The sequence below is a fragment of the Choloepus didactylus genome, chromosome 8, assembly GCF_015220235.1.
Source record: "Choloepus didactylus isolate mChoDid1 chromosome 8, mChoDid1.pri, whole genome shotgun sequence".
Taxonomy (NCBI): domain Eukaryota; kingdom Metazoa; phylum Chordata; class Mammalia; order Pilosa; family Megalonychidae; genus Choloepus; species Choloepus didactylus.
The window spans coordinates 7,646,680-7,671,559 of NC_051314.1; the positions used below are offsets into that span (position 1 = coordinate 7,646,680).

General features: G+C 40.8%; 1 protein-coding gene and 1 pseudogene across 2 annotated transcripts in view; one reads left to right on the plus strand and one right to left on the minus strand.

Moving 5' to 3' along the window:
* LOC119543321 (endogenous retrovirus group K member 13-1 Env polyprotein-like) overlaps positions 1–24,880 on the minus strand; it is a 194,291-nt gene that overhangs the window by 26,151 nt on the left and 143,260 nt on the right. The window lies entirely within an intron of this gene.
* Positions 2,654–23,385, plus strand: LOC119543322 (annotated as a pseudogene).

The following is a 24,880-nucleotide window of genomic DNA, read 5'->3' on the forward strand; positions in this document are numbered from 1 at the left end:
TACATTTGTTTTCCCCAAATATGATTTAACAGGAAAATATGTAAAACAAAAAAAATTATAGATCTGTGTGAATGGGCTATTAATGTATACCCTGAGATACTACCAATATAATTGGGGAGGGACAGAGATATATGGGAATAGAAAATTTGAATACAACCAAAACTAGGTTGGTACTATCAACAAAAGTCACTAGTTTAAGATGTCCATTTTATTTACAAAGAGAACTAGTAAGAAAATAACTTAAAAATATAAAGAAAAGGAAAGAAGAAGAGAACCAAAATAGTACACTACAAAAAAGCAACTAAATACCAAAAAGCAGTAATGGAGTAATTGAGGAATAAAAAACATAAAAAACATAGAGAAAACAAATAGCTAAATGGCAAAAGGAAGTTATTTCTTCTCTTAAATGTCCATGTGTTGAACTCTGTATTAAAAGGCACAGATTATCAGACTGGATGAAAAGGCATGAGTTATCCATACGCTGTCTAGAAGAGATTCACTTTAGGTAGACAGACACAAGCAGGTTGAAAGTAAAAGGTGGAAAAAGATATTCCATGCAAACAGTAGTCAAAAGAGAGACACATTGGCTACATTATTCACAGACAAAATAGATGCTAAGAGAAAAAGATTACAAGAGACAAAGAAGGATATTGCCTACCAGAGAGAAGATATAATGATTATAAACATATTTGCACTTCACAAGAGAACTCCAAATATATGAAGCAAAAATTGACAGAAGTGATATGAAGAGAAAGTTCTATAATAGTTGGAAATGTCAATACACCCATTTCAGTAACTGATAAAACATCCTGTAGATGATAAAAAAGGAGAGGACTTGAACATCACTATAAGCCAATTAGACCTAATGGACATAGATACAACACTCCACCCAACAACAGCACATTACACATACTTCTGAGGTTAAATATGCAACATTTTCCAGGATAGGCCATATGTTAGGCCACAAATTACATCTTAATAAATTTTAGAATGCTGAAATCATAAAAAGAATCTTCTCAGATCACAGTGGAATAAAGTTAGAAATCAACATAGAGGAAAAACTGTAAAGGGCTCAAATATGTGGAAATTAAAAACACACTATTAAACAACCAATTGGTGAAAGTAGAAATCAAAAGGGAAAGTAGGAAATATCTGAGGAGAACTGAAAAAAAGAATTGTACAGTGAAAATTATAAAATATTGTTGAAAGAAATTAAGACCTAAATAAATGGGAAGACATACTATGTTCATGGATTGGAAGACTTAACATAGTTCATACACCAATTTTGACTAAAGCAATCTATAAATTCAATGCCATCTCTATCAAAATTCTAGCAGCCTTTTTCTTTCTTTTTTTTTTTTTCCGGAAATGGAAAAGCTTATCCCCAAATTCACAAGGAATTGCAAGGGACCCCAAATGGCCAAAACAATCAGGAAAAAGAAAAAATTTGGATAATTCACTCTTCTTTATTTCAAAACTTACTACAAAGCTACAGTAATTAAAACAGTGGGAGATCAATGTAAGGAAAGACATATAGACAAGTGGAACAGAATTGAGAGTGCAGAGAAGTCACATATACATGGCGGTTGATTTTTGACAAGGATGCCAAGTCCATTCAATGGGGAAAGAATAGTCTGTTCAACAAATGGTGCTGGGGATACTGGAAATCCACAGGCAAAAGAATGAATGTGGACACTTACATCTTACGATATACAAAAATTAATTCAAAATGGACCAAAGACCTAGATACAAGAGCTATTACTATATAACACTTTCCAAAAAATACAGGGAAATATCTTCAGGAACTTGTAGTAGATTATAGATTTTTAGACTTTATACCAAAATTATCAGCAACAAAAGAAAAAACAGATAAATGGGACTCCATCAAAATTGTAATGTTTTTGCATTAAATGAAATTAGAAGCAAGAGAAAAGATAACTATGGAAAAAGAGAAAATCCAATGAGGTTTTAATGTCCAGAATATATAAAGAACTCCTACAACTCAACAACAAAAAGACAAGTAAATTGAAAAATGGGCCAAGGATTTGAATAGACATTTCTCTAAAGTTGATATACTAATGGCCACTATGTGTAGGAAAAGAGTTGCATGTAGGCATCTGCTAAGGGCACCCGGGTCAACTAGTCCTGAGCCTCCCAAATTCCCCACCTGCCTATACACACACCCCCAGCACGTGATACTCATGGTGCCTGCTTACAAGTGAATCACTCAAGTGGAAACTTCCTGTCACTATCATAAATGAAAAAGCCTTACCACTTGCCATGAATCCGAGACCCTCACACAGAAAATTATAAAGAAGCAAAGCAAAGACTTTAAACTCGATTTAGATACCGGTGCCTGCTTCAGGGAGATTATTAAGTGTCCAAGGCACGCTAAGAACCCAGTGGAGCCAAAAAGACTTCCTCCCTGATTTAGGAAATGAAAAGAAAAGCATTTCTCTCCAGGACCTTCCCCTTGGAGTTAGAGAAACACTCTCCTGATTTGGGGGCGGGTCCTGGGGCTCCTTTGAAAGAAGCGAGGGGGCGGGGCCGGGCCAGCTAGGGCGGGTCTCAGCCCCAGAATTTCTGGGCCACCGTGGGGATGCGGGGCTCAGAGCAACAGCTGACTCTGACCCCCAGACCGACTGCTGCCGTCATGGACGACCCCGAGCGCGGCTGGAGCCTGTCCTTCGCGGGCTGCAACTTCCTGACTCTCTACCACATTGGGGTGACCCGCCGCCTGACCGAGCGCGCCGGGCACCTCCTCCGCATGTTTTTTGGCACCTCGACTGGAGCGCTGCACTGCGCCGCCTTCCTCTCCGGGATCCCGGTGGTGCGCCCGGCCGCCTCCGAGGGTCCCAGGGGAGGGGGCTCTCCCGGGACTTGGGCGCCCCGTGGGGCCCAGGTTAGAGGAGGGCACAGCGGGGTCTCCCGGGGCTGCCCCTCCCAGACAGACGCATTCTAGGCGGCGCCGTCCCTCCTCGTGCCGGGCGCAATGTCACTGGCCCTTCGAAGGGCGCGCCTGGGGTTCGGATCTTCCCGGCGCGGAACCGTGAGCGAACCCGGCCGGAGCTGGGCCTTCCCGAGTCCGGGACGCTCACGCTTTAACCCCTAACCCCACCCTGGACCGAAACCAGGGTCCTCCCGGAGGTTAAGGTGAAGCGGTGAGGCCCGGGGGCGGAGGATGGGGCCGGTCTAGGTGGGCACCCTCTTCCCTGGGCCGCACGCGGTCGTTGCGACGAGGCCTCTGGGAGCCCAGCAGCTGTCGGGAGTGGACCACCCTTGGGTGTCTTCCAGGACAGACCTGATATGGGGGTCGTGACCACCGGGGTGCTGTGGTTGGTGGAGGAGGTGAGGTAGTGGGAGAGACAGTTGTCTCCTCGCTCTCCTTCAACATAATGAGGGACCCTTCCTGGGGACTGGTGGGTCCTGGACATCCCCCATTGTCTCCTCCAATCTCCACTGACCTGGTTGTGGGGTTGCGCCTGGCTAAACCACACCTCTAAAGGAATCCCACCTCCCATTCCCTCACTACCCCCACTCCCCCGCGCCCCCCCCCCGCAAACAAGCAGATGTGCCATCGGCCTGTCCAATGACCAGGGACCAGTGGCAGGGGGAAGCTGTTGTCACCTAAATGTCCTCTGACAGGAAAATAATGCCCCTTATTAGCCCCTGTTTATCTGGGTTTCCTTAACAATTTATTCTTTGCTCTGCCTGGTGACTGCTGTCTTGGAGGAAGGCACAGCCAACCAGAGAGACTTTGCTCCCAGTTGCCAGGAATCCCCTGCCATGTGGTACAGTCCTGTGGGCTGGCTGGTCCCAGGGTCCCCTCCAGTGCAGGGGGACAGAGGAGGTGTGGGCTGGGGCTGTGACTGACAGGGCGGGGGAGAAGCTTGGGACCACTAGGTCCCTGGAGAGTGAATCTGCAGGTTTTACCAGGAGCTGCTCCCCATGTTCTAGGAAACCCAGGATCCTGACTTCTCCCACCTGTTTCGAAGAGGGCTGTGCAGTGGGGACTCCTGAGTGCCACTGAGGAGCCTTTCCCAGGGACCGTGGGTTAGTTTGCACCTGAGCTGTGCTGACTTGGTCTGGAAGGACGGGCAGAACCAGCTTTGGACAGTTCTCTCTCCTCTGTAGGGCTCAGCGGGGCTGTACATGGAGGGAGAGCTAGGAGAGGTCAGAGTTGAGTCAGTACAGGGAGGAGGTGAACTCTGTCTTGCTGCAGCCCAGTATTTATGGCTGGCCAGGTCTCAAGCTTAGAGAGGGGCCCTGCAGACCAGGCAGATGGGCCAGGCCAGCAAGGAAGGTCAGAGGGAAGCTGAATGTGCCCCATGGCCACTTGACAGGCTGCTGGTTCTGGCATCAGAGGCTATGGTTAGCACCAGTTATTCATGAGGAGCCCCCTCTGGGTCAAGCACCTTACAGACAGCATCTTATCTAATCCTTTCTGACCTCAAACAGTAGATAAATATTGTCCCATCTTGAAGAGACTGTCTTTAAGATGTCTTTAATGAAGAGGCTAAGAAAGATAGTGACATCATATGCTGCAGCCTCTCAGCTTATCAGCTGGTGGAACGGGGAATCTAACTCAGGTCAAGACTGCCTTCTTTCTCCTGCACCCTGCAGTGCTAATTGAAGCTCTGGTGCCAATGAGTTCCTGCCTTCTGTCTTGTGGACAATGAGGATGGGGTCAGTGTACCTGGGCCCCTGGGAATGGGGGCTCATTCCTGTGGGAAGAGCTAGAGCAGCCCTCTCTAACAGAAATACAGTGCAGGCCACGTGGATAACTGTACATTTTCTAGTGGCCACACTGACAAAAGTGAAAGACTAAAAGATACCAGTGAAAGTAATGTTAATAGTACATTTTGTTTCACCCAGTAAATCCAAAATATAATAAATATAATATAATAAATATAATAAGCTTTAAGTACAATAAGCATTAAATTCAGAAAGTGTGAGTCCTCCAGTTTTTTTTTTCTTTTTCAAGATAGTTTTGGCTTCTTGAAGAAACTTGCCCTTCCAAACAAATCTGATAATTGGTTTTTCCACTTCTGCAATGTAGGCTGCTGGAATTTGATTAGGATTGAGGTGAATCAGTAAATCATTTTCGGTAGAATGGACAACTTAATGATTTCTAGTTTTCCATTCCATGAATGTGGAATGTCCTTCCATTTATTTAGGTCTTCCTTGATTATTTTTAGCAATATTTTGCAGTTTTCTATGTATATGTCTTTAACGTCTTTGGTTAAATTTATTGGTAGTCATTTGATTCTTTCAGTTTCTACTGTAAATGGAATTATGTTCTTGATTTCCTCCTCAGAACTCTCATTATTAGTCTAGAAACACTATTGGTTTTTGTGTGTTGACCTTAAAGGGTGATACTTTGCTGAATTCATTTGTAAGCTCTAGTAGCTCTGCTGTAGATTTTTCAGAATTTACTATATATAGTATCATGTCATCTGCAAAGAGTGAAAGCTTTAATTCTTCCTCTCCAATCAGGATGCTTTTTTTTTCTTGTGTTATTGCTCTGGCTGGAACCTCCGGTAAGATGATTAACAGTGGTGACAGAGAGCATTCTTGTCTTGTTCGATATCTTAGAGGGAAGACTTTCCATCTTTCACCATTGAGTAGGATATTAGCTGTTGATTTTTCATATATTCTCCTTATCAGGTTGAGAAAGTTTCCTTCTATCCCTATTTTACTAAGTATTTTTAATCAGGAAATGATGCTGGATTTTGTCACATGCCTTTTATGCATCAATTGAGATGATGGTGCATTTTTCCCCATTTGTTCTCTTAATGTAGTATATCACATTAATTGATTTATTATGCTGAACAACCCTAGCATACCGGGGATAAAACCCATTTGAACATGTTGTATAATTCTTTTAATGTGCTGTTGGATTTGATTTGCAATTATTCTATGAAGGATTCTTGCTTCTTTATTTGGTCTCTAATTTCCTTTTCTTGTAGTTTATCTGGCAGTATTAGGGTGATATTGGCCTATAGAATGAGTTAGGTAGTGTTTCCCCCTGTCAAATTTTTCAGAAATTTATTTTTGGAACATTTGGTAGAATTCTCTTTTGAAGCCATCTGGTTCTGGCCTTTGGTTTGTTGGGTGGCTTTTGATGACTGATTCAGTCTATTAAATTGTACTTTTTCTGTAGAAGTCTTCTATTTCTTCTCAAGTCAGTGTAGGTTGTTTGTGTGTTTTTTAGAATTTGTCCATTTCATCTAGGTAGTCTAACTTGTTGGCTTACAATTGTTCATAGTATCCTCCTATGATCCTTTTTATTCCCATTGGGTCAGTAGTAATGTTCCCCATCTCATTTATGATTATATTAGTGTCTTATATCTTTTTGTCTTTGTCAGTCTAGATAAGTTTTTGTCAATTTTATTGATCTTTTCAAAACCAACATTTAGTTTTGTTAATGGTCTCTATTGTTTTAAAATACTCAATTTGATTTATTTCTGCTCTAATCTTTGTTATTTATTTTCTTTTGCTTGCTTTGGATTAAGTTTACTGTTCTTTTTCTATTTCCTCCAGGTGTGCAGTTATGTCTTTGATTTTTGCTCTATTGTCTTTTTAAATGTAAGTGTTTAGGGATATAAATTTCAATCTCTTGCATGGCCTTTGCTACATCCCATAAGTGGTGATATCTTGTATTACTGTTTTCATTCGACTCAAGATATTTACTGCTTTTCTTTATAATTTCTTCTTTGACCCACTGATTTTTAGAGTGTGTTTTTTAATTTCCATATATTTGTAGATTTTCCAGGTGCCTGCCTGTTATTGATTTCCAGTTCCATTCCACTATGATCAGAGAAGATGCCTTGTATAGTTTCAATATTTTTAAGTTTATTGAGCTGTGTTTTGTGACCAATATGTGGTCTGACCTGGAGAATGATCCATGTGCAATGGAGAAGATTGTTATCCTGGTGTTTAGGGGTATGATATTCCTTATGTGACCAATAGAACTAGTTCATTTATCATATTTTTCAAGTTCTCTTTTTCATTATTGATCATCTGTCTCAATGGCTATTGATATGAACATTGTATTGAAGTCTCCAAGTATTATTTTAGAGGTTGTCTGTTTCTTTCTTCAATTTTGCAAGGGTTTGTCTCATGAATTTTGGGGCAATATGGTTAGGTGCATAAATATTTATGACCATTATTTCTTCTTGGTAGATTTTCCCTTTTGTTAATACATCGTGTCCTTCTTTATCTAGCAGATTTGGACTTAAAGTCTATTTTGTCTGTTATTAGTAGACCTGCCCCAGTTCTTCCTTGCATACTGTTTACATGGAATACTTTTTCCATCCTTTCACTTTCAACTGAGTTGTGTCTTTCTTTCTAAGATGAGTCTCTTGTAAACAACATATAGTTGGGTCATTTTTTTTTTTATTCATTGTGCCAATCTTTATAATTTGCTTGACAGAATTAATCCATTAACATTCAGTGTTATTACCATAAAGGCAGTACTTACTTCTGCCATTTTATCCTTTGGTTTTTTATGTCATGTTTTTGCATCTCTCCATTCCATTATTGCAACCTCATTTTCTGTAGAGTTGATCTATGTGATGTATCTGACTGATTTCTTTTTCATTTCTGGTTCTGTATATTTTTAAAATGCTTTCTATGTGTTTACCTTGGGTTTTATATTATACAGCCTACATCTATAAGCTACTAATTTTAAAAGATATCAATTTAGCTTGGAGAGCATACACATTCTCTGCTCCCATACCCATCTGTTTCCCTTCTTTATGTTGTTTTTGTTCCACATTACCTCTCTATACTTTGCTTGCCCTTTATCAGGAAATATGGCTTTTTCTCATTCAATTGTATTCTGACTTGTATAGAAATTAAACAGCAGGGTTGTATATTGAGGATAGACTAGTACTGGGTTTTGCATTTACCCTTTAAGTTACTCTTACTGAAGAGCATATTTCTTCACACTACCCCATGCCATTATCTCCTTTCTTTTCTTTCAATCTGTGGAAATTTCATCAGCAATTCTGGTAGGACAGGTCTTTTGTTACTGATCTGACTCTTTCTGTTTATCTGGGAATTTTTTAAACTTTCATTTTTGAAGGACAATTTTGTCACAGAAAGAATTTTTACCTTTCAATTTTTCTCTTTAAGTACCCTACATGTGTCATAACATTGCCTTCTTACCTCCATAGTTTCTGAGAAATAGGCATTTGGTCTCATTGATGATCCCTTGTATATGACAAATCACTTCCCTATACCTGCTTTCAGAGTTCTCTCTCTCTTTGGTATTTGACATTCTGATATGTATATGTTTCAGAATAGGTCTATTAGGATTTATTCTGTTTGGAGCATGTTGTGCTTCTTGGACTTGTATATTTAGGTCTCTCATTAAAGTTACAGAATTTTCACTCATTTCCTGAAATAGTCTTTATCTCTTTTCCCCTTCTCTTCTCCTTCTGGGACACACATAACACAAATCTTTGTGTGCTTCAAATCCCTGAGAAATTGCTCAAGTTTTTTATTCTTTTTTCTGTCTGCTCCTCTGACTGTATGATTGTGATTTTCCTGTCTTCTAGCTCACTGATACTTTCTTCTGCCTGTTCAAATCTGCTGTTGGATGCCTCTAGTATAATTTTAATCTCCATTATGGTGCCATTCATCCCCATAATTTCAGTTATGTTCCATTTTAAACTTTCAAATTCTTCTTTATGGTTACTCACTGTCTTCTTAATATCCTTTAGTTCTATATACATATTTTCCTTCGTCTCCTTGAACTGATTTAGATCTGTCTGAACTTGTTTGATTAGTTCTTCCAAATACAGTGTCTCTTCTGAAGTTTTCATTTGTTCCCTTGACTGAGCCATATCTTCCTGTTTCTTTGAATGGCTTATAATTTTTTGCTGCAGTCTTGGAACCTGATTATTTTGATGTGTTAAATCTGAAGGTCAATTTCTCCCCTTTCTCCAGTATTTTATTGGTGGTTAGCTCTTCTTTGGTGAAGGCTCTTCTTTGAAGACTGGTCCATCTTATTCTGGACTTTTTGAGAAACCTGATTATTTTGATGTATTAAATCTGAAGGTCAATTTATCCCCTTTCTCCAGTATTTTATTGGTAATTAGCTCTTCTTTGGTGAAGGCTCTTCTTTGAAGAGTGGTCCATCTTATTCTGGACTTTTTGAGAAACACCTGTTAAACTGTTCACATTTTCTCAGGTCTTCTTCATCTTAACCTTGCTGTGGATATTTGGAACAATTTTTAAAATTCATCTTTTTATGCTACTGTTTCATGTCCAGAAGAAAGCTTTCTTTCCTCCCTTCCTTCTCCAGGAAGCATGATATTTCTGATGATTTTTTTTACATAATTTTCTCCCAAGTTATATGATTTGCTTAAATTCTTTCCCTATTCAGTGGCCTCTTTTCCTAACAATTTTTAATTCTGGTACATGTCCCACTGTACAGGAATTAAGTCACATCTTCCAGAGTTTTGTTTTCCTTTAAGACTTTTCTACCTATGCTTTCTTCTCTGTTAGGGTATCCTGCCTTGGGAACTCAGGTACGGTCAATCCAGAAAGGTGGGTCAATAAAGAAAGTTAAGGCATTTAACCAGAGACTGCAGTCACTGTGCACACTTTTCCAAGAGTTCTGCCACAGTTTCCTTTTTTAAATTTTTTGTTTCCCAGATGAAGCCAAACATTGAGGAGACTGACAGCCTTTGTCTCCACCTTCATTGTCCAACACAGCACTCCTTAGCTGGTTATGTTGCCACCTGGGTCTCTGCAGACTTGGGTTCCTATGGCTGGATTTCATGGGGTTCCAACTCACTGCTGTGAGTGACTGTATATTCTGCACCTGTGGTAGAAAGAACCTGGCTGTGCTGCCTCTGAAAGACTCCCAAGCTGTGCAGGACCAATGAGGGTCACACTTGAACTGGCATGTTGGGAAGGACACCTCATATCTGATCATGGAGATTACATTTCTCCTTTTTTATTCAGTTTGGGGCATACTTCTCCAGTCTCTATCATCCTCCAGAGTGCCAAGCAAGTGGATATTGACATGGAGTTTTGCAGGGGATGTTTTATGTCTCCCTCATGATTTTTTTGCCAAGCTTTTGGAATCAGGTGCCTATTTTAAACATCTAAGTTTGGTCTAGACACATAATGAGGGTTTATTAGTCATATCTAGCTACTGGTGACTGTGTTGGACAATGAAGGTGGAGAGAAAGGCTGGCAGTCTCCTCAATGTTTGGCTTCATCTGGCCTTGCCATAAAGCATACCATGTCTCCAGTGTGGTACATTCTTCTCTATGTTTGTCTCCCACCACCAGAATCTACTATATGTTATGCTGACAGACCTAGCCCAGAGAATCAGGAAAAGGAACCTTAGCATCTTCTACCCATCCTTATCCATAAGCAAGTATTGTAGAGTACCTCCAGAAACACCCCCAGGCAATGTCCACCAGCTTGTCTCCAGGAAACTGTGCATCTCACTCACTGGATTGTCTGACTGGGAAAATGTGCCAGTGTCTGATTTTCAGTCCAAAGACAAACTTGTTGATGTAAGCTGTTTACTTTGCAGGGTGTTGTCAAGTTTAGTTTTGGAAGTAATAGAGTGGGGTGTTCTAGGATACCTGCCCTGTCTCATGAGATGCTAGTGAACTTCTCTGCATATGATGCTGATTTGGTGTGTGATCCAGAGAAGTGTAGACTCTGTGTGCCTCAGGTAGTAGCATCATTTAACCCTGAATAATACAAGACAGTTTCAATTTCAAATAATCCCTGCCCAGTCTTCAAGACTCAGCTTGTGACCACCTCCTCCAGGGAAACTTGGCAGAGTGTGTCCCTCACCCTGACATGTTCTACACCTGCTCCATCATGAGGAGGCCTTCTAGAGCAAGGCCCACAAGTGTGGGAGCATATCTTATTTGCCTTTGTCCCTAGGACCCAGCACAGAGAAGATAACTGCATATCAAATCACCATTTAATTTGGCTGATGCTTAACACAGAACTGTATGACAGAAAACTTGCCCATGGAACAAGAAGCCCAGTAGTTCTGTTTCATCCTCTCTTGTTTGCAGAAACTTTTGCTAGGCAGCCATCACTTGTGCATTCCCATATGAGTAGCTATCAATGAATCAGTGCCCCATTTTGCTTAATTCTCTCCATCACAGTATGACCCAAACTCTGGTTCTTGGAGAATAAACAGCAGCATCACTTGGGAGTTCTTAGAGATATACACTCACTGGAAACTGCCGCAGAACCTCTGAATCAGAATCTCAGGGGTGGAGCCTAGAGTCTGGGTGTTGGCAAGCTCTCCAGATGCTTTGATGAACATTGGAATTTGAGAAGCCTCCAGTCTATCCCCTTCTCAATTTGTCAAGGGGCCAGTAACATTGACCTGTCTCCAGTGGCCACCATGCCCCTCTTGTGGGCAAGGGAGGCTGGAAGTTTAACGTCAGCACAGAACTGTTGTTAAGGACCTTACACTCTTGGGAAAACACATGGACCTGAAATCCAAGTCTTATATTGGTTCATCAGTCAATCCACCGACCAAAGCACCTCCTCTGTGCAAAGAGAATTTTGAGCTTTTTTGCCTACTTGTTTGGATAAGGCTTATGAGAGGCCCAGGGAAATAAAAGGCAGGCAGACTCTTTTTTGGTTGGTGGAGTCACTCCCTTTTGTCTTCACAGGTCTTAGTTTGTTCCTGCTTCATCCCCTTCTACCATTTTAATTCCTCCTACCATCAGAGGTGTGGTAAGTCTCCCTTTCAGGGGTTGCTAGTGCTGACTTCAGGGTCCCTGGGATTACCTTTAAAGGTGTGATTGCACAGCTCCTTCCTGCAAGACACTAGGATCAGAGCTTCCTTCCCCTTCTCCACCCCAACTGAATGCCCAAAGCATGGTTTCTCTCCTGTTGTTGCAATGACACAGACTGGCCCAGTCACAGTCCCTTCTTGTTCCAGAGCCTGTACTTGGGTGTTTTTATCTCCTCCAGAAGTAAGCATCAGCATAACAAGCAGTCTCCTGCTGGTGGCCCCTGACTGCCCAGTGCTCAGTTCTTGCTCTTCTTCCTGGTTGAGAGTTTGAGTCCCTTCAGGGTCTGTCTCTGTGCTTTTCAACTGAAGGTTTTGATCAGAAGCTGCTAGTAATATTGGGATTTGATTCTACAAGTAGATGCACTGGCTGATTCCTGGGCCATTGTGGGGGCAAGGAAACAGGTATCCAGTCAATCTCCAAGTTGTGGGCTAGGATTTGGGTCTGTGATGGGCTACATGACAGCATTCTTCTAGACAGTGGTTGTCAAGAGGAGATGATTCTGTACCCCCAGTACCACCATCATCACCACTGGGTTGTCACAGCTGGAGGACTGCTACTCCATCTAGAGGATAGAGGCTGGGGATGCTGCTTAACTTCTGCAGGGCACAGGACAGCCCACACCACAGGCTTATATGACTCAAATGGCCACAGTGCCAAGATCAATAAGCCCTGCTATCCCCGATCTAGGGAGGAAGTTCATGAAATCCCACTGTCCCACTCTCAGTTCACACATTAATACAGGTATAGGCCATACATCTGCAGAGCAGAGGCATTTATTTACACTCTCAGAGCTTCACTCATGGCCCAGATGCACTGTCATCCTTGTTTGCAGGGAGGAAACCCAGGTCTAGCATGAGGATGTGGCCATCCCAAACCTTCACATGTCACACAGACCTAGAACTGAATTCTTACTCTCCCACTTATGAGATGGGCCACTTGGGACAAGTGTCTTAACCTTTCCAAGACTGACTTGTAAGATGTGGGTTCATCATAGGGCAATATCATAGACTCATTTTGGAATTGAATGTGATAAGACAGATGGTGCTTCGCTTAGAGACTGGCATACATAAGTGTCTGGTAATGCAGTTTATGATGTTATTACCTTTCACTTCCCCCAGGCCACTCTGGCTATAGCTGGTACACAGTCACCCATTCAATATACTCAATTAAGCCCTGCTGAAAAGTACAACAGGTCATTCTTTGTGTGTGTGTGTGTGTGTGTTTATTTTATTTTATTTTATTATATTTTTTTATCTTCATTTTATTGAGATATATTCACATACCACGCAGTCATACAAAAAATATCATACATTCAATTGTTCACAGTACCATTACATAGTTGTACATTCATCACCTAAATCAATCCCTGACACCTTCATTAGCACACACACAAAAATAACAAGAATAATAATTAAAGTGAAAAAGAGCAATTGAAGTAAAAAAGAACACTGGGTACCTTTGTCTGTTTGTTTGCTTCCTTCCCCTATTTTTCTACTCATCCATCCATAAACTAGACGAAGTGGAGTGTGGTCCTTATGGCTTTCCCAATCCCATTGTCACCCCTCATAAGCTACATTTTTATACAACTGTCTTCGAGATTCATGGGTTCTGGGTTGTAGTTTGATAGTTTAAGGTATTCACCACCAACTACCCCAATTCTTTAGAACCTAAAAAGGGTTGTCTAAAGTGTGCGTAAGAGTGCCCACCAGAGTGACCTCTCAGCTCCTTTTGGAATCTCTCAGACACTGAAGCTTATTTCATTTCTTTTCACATCCCCCTTTTGGTCAAGAAGATGTTCTCTGTCCCACGATGCCAGGTCTACATTCCTCCTCAGGAGTCATATTCCATGTTGCCAGGGAGATTCACTCCCCTGGGTGTCTGATCCCACGTAGAGGGGAGGGCAGTGATTTCACCTTTCAAGTTGGCTTAGCTAGAGAGAGAGGGCCACATCTGAGCAACAAAGAGGCATTCAGGAGGAGGCTCTTAGGCACAATCATAGGGAGGCCTAGCCTCTCCTTTGCAGCAACCATCTTCCCAAGGGTAAAACCTATGGTAGAGGGCTCAACCCATCAAAACCACCAGTCCCCTATGTCTGTGGTCATGCTAGCAACCATCGAGGTGGGGTATGCCAATACCCCTGCATTCTCCACAGGCTCCTCAAGGGGGCTCTACATATTTTTTTCCTTGTTTTTTTTTTTTTTTAAATCAACTGAATGAAAGAAAAATTTTTTTTTAAATTAAAAAAAAAAATACAATAAAAGAACATTTCAAAGAGACCATAACAAGGGAATAAGAAAAAGACAACTAACCTAAGATAACTGCTTTACTTCCAACATGTTCCTACTTTACCCCAAGAAAGTTACCTAATATAGCAACATTTCTGTGAACTTGTTCCTACTATAGCCATCAGAAATTAACAGACCATAGTCATTCCTGGGCATCCCCAGAACGTTAAATAGCTTATCTGTTCTTCTTGGATTATTGTTCCCCCTTCCTTAATTGCTCTCTATTGCTAGTTCCCCTACATTCTACATTATAAACCATTTGTTTTACATTTTTCAAAGTTCACATTAGTGGTAGCATATAATATTTCTCTTTTTGTGCCTCGCTTATTTCGCTCAGCATTACGTCTTCAAGGTTCATCCATGTTGTCATATGTTTCATGAGATCGTTCCTTCTTACTGCTGTGTAGTATTCCATCATGTGTATATACCACATTTTATTTATCCACTCATCCGTTGAAGGACATTTGGGTTGTTTCCATCTCTTGGCAATTGTGAATAATGCTGCTATGAACATTGGCATGCAGGTATCTGTTCGTGTCACTGCTTTCCGATCTTCCGGGTATATACCGAGAAGTACAATCACTGGATCGAATGGTAACTCTATATCTAGTTTCCTAAGGAACTGCCAGACTGACTTCCAGAGTGGCTGAACCATTATACAGTCCCACCAACAATGAATAAGAGTTCCAATTTCTCCACATCCCCTCCAGCATTTGTAGTTTCCTGTGTGTTTAATGGCAGCCATTCTAATCGGTGTTAGATGGTATCTCATTGTGGTCTTAATTTGCATCTCTCTAATAGCTAGTGAAGCTGAACATTTTTTCATGTGTTTCTTGGCTATTTGTATTTCCTCCTCAGAGAACTGTCTTTTCATATCTTTTGCCCATTTGATAATTGGGCTGTCTGTACTACTGTCATTGAGTTGTAGGATTTCTTTATATAAGCAAGATATCAGTCTTTTGTCAGATACATGGTTTCCAAAAATTTTTTCCCATTGAGTTGGCTGCCTCTTTATCTTTTTGAGAAATTCCTTTGAGGTGCAGAAACTTCTAAGCCTGAGGAGTTCCCATTTATCTATTTTCTCTTTTGTTGCTTGTGCTTTGGGTGTAAAGTCTAGGAAGTGGCCGCCTAATACAAGGTCTTGCAGATGTTTTCCTACATTATCTTCTAGGAATTTTATGGTACTTTATTTTATGTTGAGATCTTTGGTCCATTTTGAGTTAATTTTTGTGTAGGGGGTGAGGTAGGGGTCCTCTTTCATTCTTTTGGATATGGATATCCAACTCGCCCAGCTCCATTTGTTGAAAAGACCATTATGACTCAGTTCAGTGACTCTGGGGGCCTTATCAAAGATCAGTCAGCCATAGATCTGAGGGTCTATCTCTGAATTCTCAATTTGATTCCATTGATCTATATGTCTATCTTTGTGCCAGTACCATGCTGTTTTGACAACTGTGGCTTTATAATAAGCTTCAAAGTCAGGGAGTGTAAGTCCTCCCACTTCGTTTTTCTTTTTTAGAGTGTCTTTAGCAATTCGAGGCATCTTCCCTTTCCAAATAAATTTGATAACTAGCTTTTCCAAGTCTGCAAAGTAGGTTGTTGGAATTTTGATTGGGATTGCATTGAATCTGTAGATGAGTTTGGGTAGAATGGACATCTTAATGACATTTAGCCTTCCTATCCATGAACATGGAATATTTTTCCATCTTTTAAGGTCCCCTTCTATTTCTTTTAGTAGAGTTATGTAGTTTTCTTTGTATAGGTCTTTTACATCTTTGGTTAAGTTTATTCCTAGGTACTTGATTTTTTTAGTTGCTATTGAAAATGGTATCTTTTTCTTGAGTGTCTCTTCAGTTTGTTCATTTCTAGCGTATAGAAACATTACTGACTTATGTGTATTAATCTTGTATCCCACTACTTTGCTAAATTTGTTTATTAGCTCTAGTAGCTGTATCGTTGATTTCTCAGGGTTTTCCAGATATAAGATCATATCATCTGCAAACAATGACAGTTTTACTTCTTCTTTTCCAATTTGGATGCCTTTTATTTCTTTGTCTTGCCAGATTGCCCTGGCTAGCACTTGTAGCACAATGTTGAATAACAGTGGTGACAGCGGGCATCTTTGTCTTGTTCCTGATCTTAGAGGGAAGGCTTTCAGTCTCTCACCATTGAGTACTATGCTGGCTGTGGGTTTTTCATATATACTCTTTATCATATTGAGGAAGTTTCCTTCAATTTCTACCTTTTGAAGTGTTTTTATCAAAAACGGATGTTGGATTTTGTGAAATGCTTTTTCAGCATTTATTGAGATGATCATTTAATTTTTCCCTTTCGAATTTTTAATGTGTTGTAATACACTGATTGATTTTCTTATGTTGAACCATCCTTGCATGCCTGGAATGAACCCCACTTAGTCATGGTGTATGATTTTTTTAATCTGTCTTTGGATTCAATGTGCAAGTATTTTGTTGAGGATTTTTGCATCTATATTCATTAGGGAGATAGGCCTGTAGTTTTCCTTTTTTGTAGCATCTTTGCCTGGTTTTGGTATTAGATTGATGTTAGCTTCATAAAATGAGTTAGGTAGTGTTCAATTTTCTTCAATGTTTTGAAAGAGTTTGAGTAAGATTGGTGTCATTTCTTTCTGGAATGTTTGATAGAATTCCCCTGTGAAGCCATCTGGCCCTGGGCATTTGTTTGTGGGAACATTTTTGATGACTGATTGGATCTCTTTGCTTGTGATGGGTTGATTGAGGTCTTCCATTTCTTCTCTGGTCAGTCTAGGAAATTGTCCATTTCCTCTACATGATCCAGTTTGTTGCCATACAGTTGTTCATAGTATCCTCTTATAATTTTTTTAATTTCTTCAGGATCTGCAGTTACGTCAACTTTTTCATTCATTATTTTGTTTATATGGGTTTTCTCTCTTTTTGATTTTGTCAGTCTAGCTAGGGGCTTGTCAATCTTGTTGATCTTCTCAAAGAACCAACTTTTGGTGATATTTATCCTCTCTATTGTTTTTTTGTTCTCTATGTCATTTATTTCTGCTTTAATCCTTGTTATTTCTTTTCTTCTACTTGGTTTAGGATTGGTTTGCTGTTCATTTTCTAGCTTCTTCAGTTGATCCATTAGTTCTTTGATTTTGGCTCTTTCTTCCTTTTTAATATATGCATTTAGTGCTTTAAATTGCCCCCTCAGTACTGCTTTTGCTGCATCCCATAGGTTTTGGTATGTTGTGTTCTCATTTTCATTTGTCTCTATATATTTAGCAATTTCTCTTGCTACTTCTTTAACCCACTGACTGTTTAGGAGTGTGTTGTTTAACCTCCAGGTATTTGTGAATTTTCTAAGTCTCTGATGGTTATTGACTTCTAATTGTATTCCATTGTGGTCAGAGAATGTGCTTTGAATAATTTCAATCTTTTTAAATTTATTGAGGCTTGTTTTATGTCCCAGCATATGATCTATTCTGGAGAAAGTTCCGTGAGCACTAGAAAAGTATGTGTATCCTGGTGATTTGGGATGTAATGTCCTGTATATGTCTGTTAAATCTAATTCATTTATCAGATTGTTCAGGTTTTCAATTTCCTTATTGTTCTTCTGTCTGGTTGATCTATCTATAGGAGAGAGTGAAGTGTTGAAGTCTCCCACAATTATTGTGGAAACATCAATTGCTTCCTTTAGTTTTGCCAGTGTTTCTGTCATGTATTTTATGGCACCTTGATTGGGTGCATAGACATTTATGATTGTTATTTATTCTTGTTGAATTGCCCCTTTTATTAGTATGTAGTGGCCTTCTTTGTCTCTCAAAACATCCCTGCGTTTAATCTGAGATTAATATTGCTACACCTGCTTTCTTTTGGCTGTAGCTTGCATGAAATATTTTTTCCATCCTTTCACTTTCAGTTTCTTTGTGTCCCTGTGTCTAAGATGAGTCTCTTGTATGCAACATATTGATGGTTCATTTTTTTTGATTCATTCTGTGACTCTATATCTTTTAATTGGGGAGTTTAATCCATTTACATTCAACGTTATAACCGTGAAGGCATTTCTTAAATCAGCCATCTTCCTTTGGTTTATGTTTGTCATATATATTTTTCCCCTCTCTCTATTAATATCCTTTATTGTACCCATACCAAATCTCTTTAGTAATGAACCTTTCTCCAGGACTCTCTGTCCTTTCTTTGTTTCTCTGTCTGTAGGGCTCCCTTTAGTATCTCCAGTAGGGCAGGTCTCTTGTTAGCAAATTCTCTCAGCATTTGTTTGTCTGTGAAAAATTTAAGCTCTCCCTCAAATTTGAAGGAGAGCTTTTCTGGATAAAGTATTCTTGGTTGGAAATTTTTCTCACTCAGAATTTTAAATGTATCATGCCACTGCCTTCTGGCCTCCATAGTGGCTGCTGAGTAGTCACTACTTAGTCTTATGCTGTTTCCTTTGTATGTGGTGAATTGCTTTTCTCTTGCTGCTTTCAGAACTTGCTCCTTCTCTTCTGTGTTTGACAGTGTGATCAGAATATGTCTTGGAGTGGGTTTATTTGGATTTATTCTATTTGGAGTTCACTGAGCATTTATGATTTGTGTATTTATGTTGTTTTGAAGATTTGGGAAGTTTTCCCCAACAATTTCTTTGAATACTCTTCCTAGACCTTTACCCTTTTCTTCCCCTTCTGGAACACCAATGAGTCTTATATTAGGATGTTTTATATTATCTTTCATATCCCTGAGGTCCGTTTCGATTTTTTCAATTTTTTTCCCCATTCTTTCTTTTATGCTTTCATTTTCCATTCTGTCATCTTCCAGGTCACTGATTCGTTGCTCAACTTCCTCTAGTCTTGTACTATGAGTGTCCAGAATCTTTTTAATTTGGTCAACAGTTTCTTTAATTTCCATAAGATCATCCATTTTTTTATTTAGTCTTGCAATGTCTTCTTTATGCTCTTCTAGGGTCTTCTTGATTTCCTTCATATCCCGTACTATGGTCTCATTGTTCATCTTTAGTTCTTTGAGTAGCTGCTCTAGGTGCTGTGTGTCTTCTGGTCTTTTGATTTGGGTGCTTGGGCTTGGGTTATCCATATCGTCTGGTTTTTTCATATGCTTTATAATTTTCTGTTGTTTTTGGCCTCTTGGCATTTGCTGAACTTGATAGGGTTCTTTTAGGATGTGTAGACCAATTGAAGCCCTTATCTCTAATTTATCAGATCTACAGCTTCGTGGAGTACACTTTCTCTAACTAACCAGCAGGTGGCATCCACGAGCCACCTGTTCTCCACAAGCCAGTTCTCCCCTGCTTAGCCTTTTTGGTGAGTCGGGGAGTGAGTCTTGTGGGGTCCAATTGGTGTACCAAGCTTGCGTGTGTAGTTGGTGTTGCCCGCCCTGTATATGGGGCGTGTTTCTGGGCAGTCGGGGAGGGGGGGTGGCTCTAACAATCAAATCTTCCTGGTGATCCTGGAGTTTTAAAGCTGCTGCAATAGTCTAATCCTTCAGTTCAGTCCTGCCACAGTTTGTCTCTGCCACTGACCCACAAGTCCTTGGTATTGGCGTATGGCTCTTGAGACTTGTAAGTGGGTCCCTCTTCCAGGCCGTGGCACCCCCTGGTCCTCTGTTGAGGGATGACTGTGCTATGTCACAGGTGAGTGCCATCCCCCCAGGGCAGTTCTGGGCTGCTGGGCTGTGTAGGGAGGCTCCCAGTCTGCTGAAATGATGGCTGAATGGGGCTTTGTTAATTCACACTGTTCCACCTTCCCAACTCTGGGACAATCAGGTGAGGTTGCAGGGAAGGCTGCAGTTTTGTGGTGTGTGCCTGTTATTTGAAACACTTCCATCACACTGGGTTGTCTGGGGCAGCTCTGGTCTATGGGGCTGATGATGGGCAGGAGTGTTTCCTGTCCACCAGGATGATGGCTGTGAGCGGACACCCCCCTTTTCTTGGGAAGTTGTGTTGTTTAGTGAATTTTCTCAGCCACTGGATTATTGCCTTTTGTCTCAGAGCTCTCTTAGTTCTGCTCTTGTCTCGACCTGCCCAAATTGCAAGTCTTTGAAGCTTTCTGTATTGGGCTTCTTAGAGTAATTGTTTTAGAAAAAGAAAAAAGGATTAAAAAAAAGGGGGGGCCTCCTCACAGATCTAATGGGTTATTGAAATGCTAAGAGACAAAGGAATTAGGGCCATTAAGGAAAGGGCCATAGGATAGAGAGATCAGCTTTTCTTCAAGATTTGCATATGAGCCTCAGGGCCTGAGCTCTGCCCTTCCCCTTTCTATGTTCACCAGAACTCCAAAAATCCTCCACTTTTAATTTTGGAGTTTTTTGTGCTGTTTTTTTCTATGCCTGTGTCCTCTCTGCTGGGCTGGCTGCTCTCAGATTCTCTGGTGTCTGGTCTCAGTCTATCTATGGTTGGAGTTTGTATCAGTAGAATGGGTTTCCGATAAGGGCTGCCACTGCAGTTCTCCATTCTCCTTCCCGGAGCTGACAGCCCCTCCTCCCATGGGACTGAGCCTGGCAGGGAGGGGTGCAGGTCCCCTGGCCACAAAAACTTACAGATTTCGCTGATCTCAGCAGTTCCACGTTTTCATGAGTGTTGTATGAAGTATGCCCAAAGTCAGATTGCTCTGTGGTGTCTAGTCCACGCAGTTCCTGGCTTTCTACCTACTTTTCTGGAGGAGTAACTAAAACATACAGCTCACCAGTCTGCCATCTTGCCGTGTGTCCAACAGGTCATTCTTGAGAGTTCACTGAGCAAACTCAAAACATTAGTGGAGAAAACTTCAAAATGGAAGGAAAACTTTTATGTGGTACAGAAACAATTAGATTTGGGGATATACCTTAAATGAAAAAGAGTCCACATGGTATTCTCCATCCTCTGTCTTAATAGTGATTTCTTACATTTAGTTCCAAGTTCCTTTACAGCAGTTAGATTTTGAAGCCTTCCTCCATCATCTATAAAAATTGTGTGGCTATGATTTTGAAGATGTTACTGTGTACCTATCTGATAATTTTTGAACTCAAAAGAAGTTTCCATTAATGGCCAAAACATGACTAATCATAGCTCCTTCTTTTCTGGACATGTTTTTAGTGAAGATTTGCCATAAATTTTCCCCACTTGGAAGGTAGAACATGTTCCATTTTTAGTGTTTTGAAATCATTCTTCTGTGGGCATACTAACAATTAGGTTGGTTGGTTGTGGTTTGGGAATCATTACAGACCCAATGCCACAAATGGAAACACTATCCAAATTTTACCAACACTGGCCTATCCCAGCTTGGCTGTGAACCATAAGAATGTTTACTATATAGATGAAGGAAAAGTCATCTTCAGTATGATTTGTTCAAAATGCCACATTTTGAAGCTGGAGGATAAAAGGACATAATCTGCAGGCAGTCTGGGCTTTAGATTCATTATTTAATTTAAGTCTCAGTGTCTCTCAAGGAGACAATTATCTGCATTTTCAAGGTATGGAGGGAAAAGACCCTAGTTAATTATCCTGTCCAAATTTTCCAAAGCACCAAGGAGGTTTGCTTTTGAACCCATAACTACCTGTCCCTTCTAGGAAAGTGGTCTGCTCTCCATCAACTCTCTGCCCAATTTCTACAGGGCCCCTCATTTACATGCCAACTTTATGCACATTATAAAAGGCACTTGTGTGGGCACCCACCTGATATAGGACTTGGCTAGCAGATGGTGGGCTGGCCTCTAGCCTCTACCTTACCTCTTGGCCAAGCACTTTTGTGCACTGAACAAACTACACAGCTACTCAAGGCCACCCTGGGTGCCTGGCATAAAAGTACTCAGTAAAGATTTATTGAAAGATTGACTAAGTGTGATTCCAAAGTCCCTGGTCTCCCACTGCATCACTCTGCTTGTAACTCTGAGAAGCCTCTACCCATAGTCAAGAAAACACATGAAACTCTTGCACAAAACATCCAGCAATATGTGACCTGATTTCCATCCTTAACAGTGATATATGCATGGATGGATGTCTGACAATGTGCCCTTCACTGATGCCCAAACAACCATCACTGTGTCCCCACTCTATGGGGAGCATGACATCTGCCCCAAGGTCAAGTCCACAAACTTTCTTCATGTGAATTTCAGCAAGCTAAGTCTGTGTCTCTGCCCAGAAAATGCCTACCTTTTGTTCAGAGCATTCTTCCCCACAGATCACAAGGTGAGAGGTGCATGAAAGAGTTGTGTGTGGTAAGTGTGAGCATCTGATTGTGCACAGTTATTTTGCTTTCCTGTCTGCCATGAGATACCCATTTTTCTATATACAAATAACAGAAATAGTCATTGAAAAGGTGATGTGAAAAACAAGTAGCTTGTAGCAGAAGCTCACAGATTCTCAATACTGCTGTCCATTGGAATCACCTGGGAACATTTAAACCCACTAAAGCTCCGACCCCAATCTTAGTGTCTGTGATGTAATTGGCCAGCATTGAAGCCTAAGAATTTGAATCTTTTTCTTAAGGTACAAAAATACTATTATTTGTGGCCATTGTTAAGAACCACAGAATTCGGTGGTTTAACTACTTTGGATCATTTTTGTTTGAGCATGCCTTCCACCTAGATAATAGAGCAAGATGTAGACTTTGTCCACTGACAGTTGATCCTCTGGGAGATAAAAAGGGTTATGCAATACTTTGCATAGCACAAACAGCTGACACCCCCAGAGAGAGGGAAGACTGTCCAAAAGAACTGGTTTTCTTGTGTGGTTTATAAGTCCATTATGAATAGGACCTTACCCCACAGTTGCTGTTCCTGGCTGCACAGAGCAGGGGAGGCAGCTGCTGTTGGACTGGTGATAACAAGGACAGGGTCTGACATGGGTCAGAAGGGAGGCTTGTTCCAGGGACAAAGGGATCCCTGAAAACCAAGCACTTGTCCTTGTCTGAGCTTCCACCAAAGGCCCCATTCAGGAGGTGACATCTGTACCACATCCAACAGATTAGAGGTAGTGCTGTCCCCAGGAGCCCAAAGCCCTCTGTTCAGCTTCACTGAGAACCTGATAGGCACTCAGAAGGGCTCAGAAATTGAAAGGTCCTGCACTGCATCTCTGCAGTGTTGAAGTGATGTTTAATAAATGGCACTTAACAGATTCCTCTCTGCAATTACTTTATTTGATTTGCTCCCAGGTACTTGGAGATATATGCCTCTGAGTATATCCGGGTGCACTTCAATTCTTGGAAGAGCAGGGTATATATGGGGTGGGAGGTCAGATAACCCACTTTAGCAGGCTCTCTTGTTGGCAGTGTTTGGAAACAGAAGATTAAACCTCAGTTACATCTATTAGAACTCAGTGCTTTCATGTCACTCTTGCTCAATCCATGCATTTGCTAAATGAGATAGTAAATATTTTTCCACTTGATAGGTGAGGAAATGAAAGCATGGAGAGTTTACCAAGGACCACATAGCACTGAGGGGCAGGGTTGGTATTTACCCCAGGAACTTATGACCCCAGAGCTCTTCCTCCTCCCACAAGGTCCCCTTGTCTGCAGGTTTATTTTTTAAATTCATTTTTATTGAGATATATTCACATATCATGCAGTCACACACAAAAAAGCATACATTCAGTTGTTTATAGTACCATTATATAGTTGTGCATTCATCACCAAAATTAACTTTTGACATTTTTATTACCACATACACAAAAATAATAAGATAAAAATTAAAGTGAAAAAGAACAATTAAAGTAAAAAGAACACTGGGTGCCTTTTTTCTTCCCCCATTTTTCTACTCTTCCATCCATAAACTAAACAAAGTGGAGTGTGGTTCATATAGCTTTCCCAATCACATTGTCACCCCTCATAAGCTACATTTTTGTACAATCATCTTCAAGATTCATGGGTTCTGGGTTGTAGTTTGATAGTTCCAGGTATTTACTGCTAGCTATTCCAATTCATTAGAACCTAAAAAGGGTTGTCTATATTGTGCATAAGAGTGCCCACCAGAGTGACCTCTCGGCTCCTTTTTGGAATCTCTTAGCCACTAAACCTTATTTCATTTCCTTTCACATCCCCATTTTGGCCAAGATGTTCTCCATCCCACAATGCTGGGTCTAGATTCCTCCCCTGGAGTCATATTCCACATTTCCAGGTAGATTCATTCCCCTGGGTGTCAGATCTCATGTAGGGAGGAGGGCAGTGATTTCACCTTGTCTGCAGGTTTTTATGATTCATTTTCTCTTCTGCTTGAACCATAGTGAATCTTTCATTTAACAGGGAATGAAATTGAACTGAGTTCAATTCTGTTGCCAAACTGATGTAATCAGAATGGTCATCTCCATCCAGATTGGGGTCACACCCAGAAAACTAGTTCTATCTGGGGCAACATGGCAACTTTGAGTCATCCCAGCTCTTCCAGGCTCGAGGGGCAGTAGAGTGGAATTAAATATTAGATGTCTTTGGAGCTACTTTTCTTGAATACTAAGAGTTGCATGGATTCTTAGTTGCTTTACTAGTCCTCTGGGTTAGTTTTCAACCAACATAAAGGAGGCAGTATGGCAAAAAGGATGTATATACAATTTGTATTCTCTATACATTGTGTTTGCAAATTTGCCTACTCACTAAATTATACTGCTGACCACAAGAGCACTACTAGCAACACTTTAGAGGTCATGCATGGAAAAAGAGTTGATAGATTTGAGTGGTCTGATGTGCATGTTCCCAACTGAGGTCAGGCAAAGTGTCACTTGTCCTTCTCAGCTCATACTGTAAACAAGTGTTCTTTTTGCAGTCTACTTAATGCCATGTCTTTTGCATTTTTGTGCTTATTTTTGGAGATTTCACTGTTTAAAATGACCCCCAAT